The sequence below is a fragment of the Rhagoletis pomonella genome, unplaced genomic scaffold (assembly GCF_013731165.1).
Source record: "Rhagoletis pomonella isolate Grant_MI unplaced genomic scaffold, Rhpom_1.0 Rhpom_scaffold_00005, whole genome shotgun sequence".
Lineage (NCBI taxonomy): Eukaryota > Metazoa > Arthropoda > Insecta > Diptera > Tephritidae > Rhagoletis > Rhagoletis pomonella.
In genome coordinates, this window is record NW_023458559.1 from 19,639,857 (window position 1) to 19,645,336 (window position 5,480).

The 5,480-nt window shown below is 32.5% G+C and overlaps 1 protein-coding gene across 1 annotated transcript in view; it reads right to left on the bottom strand.

The window, feature by feature from the left end:
* Window positions 1-1,598, bottom strand: part of LOC118738754 (transcription factor mef2A) — a 54,207-nt gene extending 52,609 nt beyond the window's left edge. Inside the window, 2 exon segments of the mRNA XM_036469708.1 lie at window positions 1,052-1,227; window positions 1,321-1,598. The gene's annotated coding sequence lies outside the window, so the exon portion shown is untranslated.
* Window positions 1,599-5,480: the final 3,882 nt, after the last annotated feature.

The following is a 5,480-nucleotide window of genomic DNA, read 5'->3' on the forward strand; positions in this document are numbered from 1 at the left end:
TGCGAAGCATCCCTACCCGTCTTAAAAACTATATCTCGTAAGACCGTGTTATTCATACACTCACCAAAAGCGGTTAACTGTCGGTACAGATTATTTCTAGGCCAAATTAACAGCGTACACATCCTACTTTATTGACTTGGCTGGAAGTTAGTAATGAACTTCTATGTTAAGTTTAAGTCAAATCTAACCAAAGCATTTCTTTGTAGAATTTTGCCAGAAAGTATTCGATTTAGTCCGCAATATGTTACTGAAGATATTAGTTGCGTTCGATAACAAAATTAGCCAACACCAGCCAACAATCAAAATCAGGAGAGTAAGCGAAAATTCTCTCCCAAAGAGATGAAAAAGCAAAAAAGTAAACGAACAGCAAATTAGCCATCACTTGCAAAAACCGGAAGAAGAAGACACCAGCTGACTTTGTTTATGTTTTATTTGTAAACAAACTGAAATTCATGTTGCCTCCATAGTAGAAAAAAGGAAAGTGGACGTTCAATGTTCGCCAGGAACATTTCTAGAAGTAAAAAGTAGTTGGCGCTATCATAGTCACATAGCAGGCAGCCAAAAAGCATATAAATACCAAAACTCGGAAAATGCAATTTTGTTTGTTTACAAAAATTACAACCATATGTTTTGTGATCATATGTTTTCGTGTTGGATAATTTTTGCTGACTAAAATTTTGCCAGTACAAAATGAACGCTTCTCTTGCATCAAAATGAACGCTTGCTCTCTCAGTTTTGTGTGTTGGATAATTTTTTGTCGTTATCGAACGCCATCGAGTAAAAATTTGGCAAAACTATTACAAATTTTTGACTTGTCGAACGCACCTATTGTAAATGTGTGTACGGGAACGACTTCTGACTAAATCCTGTAAACCGGACAGTTATCAAACTCCGCACGTCATGCGCAGTCCGCCTTCGTTCGGATGGGAGGGAAAGGAGGATTAAACCGTGGGGATTATTATTATTATTATTAATCAGCACAGGTATTTTGTATATATTGAGGATTACATAAAATACATATTTTAAATTGTAGTATTTTAATTAAGCTTACCTTTTAGGGAATGAAACGTCTTTCCTTGAGATAGACTTTTTTTAATATATGAATGTTTCCATAAACTAAAGAAGAACCCAAGTAAAGCAAACTTAACACAAAAGTATTTCGGCCACAACAAACAAAACTAACAAGGGCAAGCAAATTCACATAAGCAGTCTGACATCATTGCAAATCTGTAAATGAAATTGAAAAGTTCTCATAGAGCAAATTAAGTTATATTAGCAGTAAAAAAGTAATTATTAGTATTTTATTTTATTTTTATGCACCTTCGGCCATTTCGGGGCCGCAGTATTTATGCAGCTGTCGACTTTGCATTGACAACGCAAGAAGCGTCGAAAGATTTTGACCTTAGTTTGTCACTTAACTTCACTTTTTTATTTTAGACTTAATAGATTTATTATTGACAATATTTTGATGATTCCTAGACGCACGCGTTTAATTGATGCAGTTTTCATGCAATTATTTGAAATTTATTGGCAATGCACATCACACTATAAGAGAAGTCAAAGAAACAAAACTCTGGAATCACTTTTTAAATGAAGAAGTAAAGTAGATATGGGGCAAAATAGTCGCAAAGTCGATGCTGCCACTAATCATGATTCAATTGCTGTGTTTCCGTGGGCAACAATCGGGAGGAACAAGTGCAGAATACGGCCCGTTAAGGTAGAACAAATCGAAAAAGTGGGCGTGGTCCGCCCTTTTTTCCTGATTTTACTGGTATAAAAATTTGTTGGTGCAAACTTATATTTTCAGTGATATGGAGGGGTGAAGGGGGAATTTTCGAAAATTTAAAATGGCTATATTTCAAAAAATTCCTAACCGAATTTAGAAAAATTGGTATCGTTGGAAACGTAAATAAAATACCTTTTTTTAATTCACATATTATATTTTATGTGGATAAATTTTGAGAAAAATTATAATATAAGTAGATTATCCTCATTTTCCAGCTTAACACCCTAATCTGTAATTAGAACAAGAGATAAAATGCGTCCCTTGTTAATCTGTAATTATAAAATAATCTCAGATTTAACCGATAACTTTTCGGTGTCCATTCTAGTTTTATCGATTGTTTTTGCGAAGAAGAGAAATGCTAAATGTAAAAGTAAACAAAAAAGGAAAAGAGGTTTGTAAATAAAATGTTAAGTTAAAATATATTTATATTGCTTTATATAGCAGAAAAACGTGACCACGGTGGCACAGAGAAGTAACATAAATTTTCCTTGAGATGTGAGAATAACAAGCACAACAAATTTGACGGCTAATAATCTGACTTTTGCCTGTGTAAACGGGGTGATTAAGGTAATATTTATATGTGAACATACTTTTAGGGTTTGTCACCCAACCGACGTTAGCACCCCATTTGTGAAAATATTAAGATTTTTGTATTGCAATCTATAGTTCGTCGATTGTTCTTTAATGTTCGTCTATTTTTAACGTTTGTTCGTTAGCCAAAAATTTATAATTAATTTTTTCAATTTTCACTTTACGCAATTCCTGAAGTTAGCACCCGCAACAGATTATTTTGGGTTAGTTATTATTGCAATCGATAGTTCGTCGTTTGTTCTTCATTGTTCGTCAATTTTTAAGGTTTGTTCCTAAGCCAAACATTTATAATTAATTTTTTACATTTTACAGTTCCTGCCTTTAACACCCCAAATGTAAGAATTTCATTATTTTCATTTCTTAACTGTGATAAATCGTTTGTTCGTCGTTTTCTCATCTCTAAAATCGAGCAAAAGCCGTTAATAAATTCATCATTTTTACTTTACGTTAAACATTACGTAAACGTTTAAACAATAATTGGAATCAGAGCCGATGAGCTAAAAAAAAGAAGTAGGCGTGGACTATTGAACTGATTTTAAACTATGGACACAGTTGGAAAAGTGATTGAAGGACCTTTCATTCGATATATTTTAATGTATATAATGTATACATATTTTGAGAAAAAGTACAAAAACCTAATTATGGAAATTTTTTTTATAAAAATGTATGTTTTTCGTAAAAAAATACGTTATTAACTATGTTAACATATATGATTATCAGAAGGAGCATAAAAATATCTTTAATTGGATGTATGACTTGTAACAAAAAATTCTTCTGCACATTATATTTGTTTAAATATATATTAAAATATCGTTTTATATGAAAAAGAAAAAGCGGCGCAGGCAACAATTCGGAATAAAAAATTCCGCGATGTTTTATTCCAAATTTTCATTAGCTGTATAGTAAACTATCGTTTTATATAAAAACTTAAAAAAACGCCGCAGGTATATATTTAAGTATGGTTTTATATAAAAAAAAAAAAGAAAAAAGCGCTACCTGCCTTGCCTCTTTGCAACATCAACAAAAAAATCTACTCATGCCTAGAATGTCAAGATTTGGAGAAAAAAAAAGAGACAGAAGTACAGAGGCGGAAACGAAAGAGGAGAACCAGTCCGAGTCAGGTGGAGTCGACCCTCCCCTTCTTCGTGTACTCCACACGAAGCCTTGGGCGCTGCTATGACTCCCTTTTTTCAGCAGCGCCCCTTTTGCTGACCATGGTTCGTCAGTCAGTCTCAGTCAAGTCAGTTATGTCATCTTGCCTATACCCCACGTCCCCTTTGTTGCTCAAGCACAACACCCACACCAAACTAATCCCCGATTAGCACTCCATTGTCACCCTATATGCCCTTCACCTATAAACAACTTTAATACACATATGCATAGTATTGTTCTTTTTCTTTTATTCTTACTTTCTACCTCAAAAATTACAATAGTACTGTCTCCATGTAGCGAAAATTACTTCATCAACGATTCCAACTCATACGTTGTAGCGCAAAAAAACCTAATGAATTCAGGGCTGAACTAAATCCTGATGAAATTCGATTTATTCGTACATGTCTAGCTATATATATATGAAGCAAATCCGAAAAGGAAAAAGTATGATCTGGCAATAATTCACGTTAAAAAAAGAAAGAAAATATATATATTATATATAAATTGGCGCGACCACTCGATGAAGGGTATCTCTATTCGGATCAGCTGAAAAAAATTCAGAAAAATATTCAATCTCTAGTTCCCTGCAAGGGTTAACACGAAATATTCATATAGGCAGAGAACATTCAACAACGAGAAGGTGCAAACGACTCAGTGGAAATCATTGTGGAATGGAAAACTGAAACGTTTCTAGTATGGAATTTTAGCAGCCATTTGGAACGCAATTATTCTGTTAAATTCCGAGGTAGAAACAAAGAAATAAATGTTTAGCAACAGATATGTGTTTTGCCAGCAACATCTGGCAACGTGTATGTTAAAAGAAGTTGCATGCTTATAAAAAACCAAAAACCTGCCAAATCTTCGTTTTAAAATGGGTTTTTTTATGTTTAAATCTTTTTTATATGACTATATTATAAATGACTTAAATTAGAAATAAATGTAATGCCTTGTACAAAGTTGATATTCTGGTGATTTCTTGTTTGTTTTATGCTACATGTGCGTTACCTTAATTCACAAAGGCCCTAATCAGAAATTTTTATTATTTAAAAGAGAAGTCAAAAACATTATAAAAAGAAAATCAAAAACTGCAAACAGGTACCTATGTACGTTTTTTAAAAAAGTGGCGTACCTAACTCCGTTGTTTTTGGTACTAACACGTTCAAATTGTTTTAATATACATATCTTACCAAAATCTGTGGAGAAAAAACACAGTTTCGAAAAAAATTGTGGATTAGGGCCTTTGTGAATTAAGGTATCGACCCTGCAAACTAAAGTTCCCGAAATCTTAACGAAATCTTTAGCAGTATCTCATTTCTGTAATGATTTTTTTACGAGTCTTCAAAGAAATGTATATAAAGTGGTTGACACGAACTCGTAAAGAAATTTCTGTACGAAAAATAGAGACAATTTTGAAAAAATTTTACAAGAAATTCTTCACATAGCATCATTATTTTCATTCTTTTACCGATTTTTTGCCGAAATTCCATAAAAAATCGAAAGTGCACAGTTTATTTCATTTTAGAAAATTCGGGAAAAAATCGGATGATATCTTTACGAATTTTTTTAAATTGCTCTACAATTCAGAATACTCTAAAAAAATTGTTTGCACTGGGTATGTATGTATACATACATACTTCTATTAAATTTTTTTAAAATTCTCGATTCACGTTCTATGCAAAAACAGTCTTTTATTTTTACATAAAATATGTATAGAATCTTTGTACATAAAAATTAAATTAAATTGCATCAAAAGCTTTTCATTTTTAAACAATTTTTTAGCAACGATTTCTGACTATTGTTACGATTATCCTTGAACCCTCGTCCGGATTTCCCAAATCTCCGGTTCGTATCGCTGGATTGTTAAATAAAGGCTAACGATGACCAAATGGTAGTACAATTAACTTTATTGTACAACAAACAATTTTACAATACTTGCTAATACAGTAAAAAC